Raw genomic sequence first — 2,892 nt, forward strand, 5'->3', positions numbered from 1 at the left:
CTCTCTGCCTACTTGTGATCTGTCTGTCAAATAAATGAATAAAATCTTAAAAAAACAAAACAAAAATTGAGCCATCGCTGTTGGTGGTAACAATGCCATACATGAACCTGTTATCTCTGGCATCTCTGGCCATTTGTCCGTGAGCCTGTTGAGCGACCCACAGACGCTAAGGTGAAGACTGGGGAAGAAACAGTATTCACTTCCACAACATATTTATCATCTCACTCTATCTATGAACAGGCTTTTTCTGATGTTCAGGCATTTTTTAAAATGGCATATTTACATGGCTCCCAAATATTCTACACTCTGGGTCTGTTCTAAAAGTTTAATTGATATATCTGTCTGCAAACGTTTTTGTAAAACCCATCAAAATCACTCCAAGTGCCTTGACTTTGGGTAAACCATCAGCCAATTACTTGTGAATTGTTAAAGATCTTTAGCTGAGGCCTCACTTCCTTCTAGGAAAAGTGGGCAAAATACGCATATACTTTTCTTTTTTTTTTTAAAGATTTTATTTATTTATTTGACAGAGATCACAAGTAGGCAGAGAGGCAGACAGATAGAGAGAGAGGTGGAAGCGGGCTCCCTGCAGAGCAGAGAGCCCGATGTGGGGCTCGATCCCAGGACACTGGGATCATGACCTGAGCAGAGGCTTTAACCCACTGAGCCACCCAGGTGCCCCACGCATATACTTTTTAAGGAGACATCACTATGAGGATCACTTTATCCCTTCTCTTTCAGAAACACACCAAAGTGTTGCAGCAGTATTCCTGGGAAGATCTATACCCATGTAGTTATGAAAAAAAAGAAAAAAAATGAGCATAATTTACAGATGGCCTTGCAGGATATACCAACACGAGTTAGATATAAATCACCACACATTCAAAGCTAGAACCTCAAATTTGAAAATATTGCAATACCACCAAATGTTTCTTCTAAACTGAAAAAAAGGTAGGCAGTTGCTGTCATGCTCTTATAGTTCCGGTCTCCCTGCCTCCACTGCCTGACGGCCTTCCAGACCCAGCTGCTACAAGCATGGCTCCTGCTGCAAAGAAGCCCAGCCTACTGGGGTCCAGGCCTAGGACACTGTGGAAAGGGGCGACAGTAGGAACTGATGACCTTCACGATGTCTGGCTACACAGGACTTTTTGCCTTCCTCGAATCAAACTTTTAAATGGGTAAGGACCATCCACGGAGCAGGTGGCAACGTATAGGAAGTATGCTGTCTTCCTATACTGAGGAAGTATACTGAGGTATAAGCCCTCTCTGGAATTCCCCAGGGGCTACCCTTACAACGTGTCCATGGCAAACTTCCTTGAGCCTTGCTACCATCCCAGAATGGACACCCAGGGTAACATCTGCCCGGACATGCTGCAGGATAAGTGGCTGCCCGGTAGGACATCAGCACCATCCTGCTGTGCATCTGAGCCTACTAGGAGAATCCAACATTCATAGCCCTTTGAATACACAGGCTGCTGAGCTCTAAAAAACCCCCACAGATTTGTCGTACCTGCAAGAAATCTACTCAAAGCAGGTCACAGCCAAGAACCCTGACCGCCTAGCCTCTCTCCTTGTATTGCGTTTATGTTTTCCTTAGATTGTCTGTCCCTTCCTTCATTTCTGCATAGGACTCTTTATTTAAGCTGGGTTGTTATTTTGTTTTTTATTTATTTATTTATTTTTTGTTTTTCATTTTATTTTTAAAAATTTTTTAATATATTTTTTAAGATTTTATTTATTTATCTGACAGAAAGCAGACGCCCAAATACAAGTGGGGTGGGGGTCAGGAAGAGGGAGAAGGAGAAACATGCTCCCTGCTGAGCAGGGAGTCCAATGTGGGGCTCGATCCCAGGACCCTGGGATCATCCTGGGATCATGACCTGAGCAGAAGGCAGACACTTAACCGACTGAGCCACCAGGTGCCTCTGTTTCTCTTTTTTAAAATTAAGTCTCTGGGGGCGCCTGGGTGGCTCAGTGGATTAAGCCTCCGCCTTCATCTCAGGTCATGGTCTCGGGGTCCTGGGATCGAGCCCTGCATTGGCAAGGAGCCTGTTTCCTCCCCTCTCTCTGCCTGCCTCTCTGCCTACTTGTAATCTCTGTCTGTCAAATAAATAAATAAAATCTTCTTTAAAAAAAAAAAAAAAAGTCTCTGGTCGAGCCCTTGTGATCGATATATTAAATAAATACATTGTTTTTTTGATAAAGTAAAAAAAAATAATGAAAGGATGCAAAATGTATATTCTGTTTTGAAGTAATAGCATGATTGTCTCTGCATTCCTTCTATCATTTTGTATTTTGGCAGATCCCTGTATTTTCATAAAATTTAATTTCTATCACTTAGTAATTGATGTATCTCTTTTCCTGAATATTGTAAAAACTTGTGAGATTTCTCTGTCAAATTGGAATTGTACCATTAGTATATTTGTCTTTCCTTATATGCATCGTGGTAAAATAAAAGCACATTACTCTGCAAAAAAAAAAATAATAATAAAGTAAAATAAAAGATAAAAATTAACTTCTACCATATGCCAGGTCATACTCATTCATTCAGGATATTTCCATTTCTATTTAATTATTCCTATCAGGATGATGGTATTAATTCTAAGAGCCACTATATTCTGCTGTGAAATTATCAGACAATTACACTCTTCGGAGCTGAGGATATGAAAGAAATTGAGGCAAGATGGTGAAGGTATAGCAAAGCTCTTTCTAGGCAAAGGCATAATGCTTCTGGTATCTTTTATTTAATGAAATAGGGAAAAACTGATTTCAACTCAAAAGCTGTGTAACATTTATCCAGAGTTGTATTCATTAAGTAACAAATTACGGAATAGCAGCTATAATCAGATTAATTTCTGATCAAGTAACGCACATCTGGTATTATTTTTCATA

General features: G+C 40.2%; 1 pseudogene; it reads left to right on the forward strand.

Moving 5' to 3' along the window:
• The first annotated feature begins 1,114 nt into the window (after positions 1–1,114).
• Positions 1,115–1,597, forward strand: LOC116857929 (annotated as a pseudogene).
• The last annotated feature ends 1,295 nt before the right edge of the window (positions 1,598–2,892 follow it).

Source organism: Lontra canadensis, unplaced genomic scaffold, assembly GCF_010015895.1.
Source record: "Lontra canadensis isolate GAN:19392208 unplaced genomic scaffold, GSC_riverotter_1.0 scaffold129, whole genome shotgun sequence".
Taxonomy (NCBI): Eukaryota; Metazoa; Chordata; class Mammalia; order Carnivora; family Mustelidae; genus Lontra; species Lontra canadensis.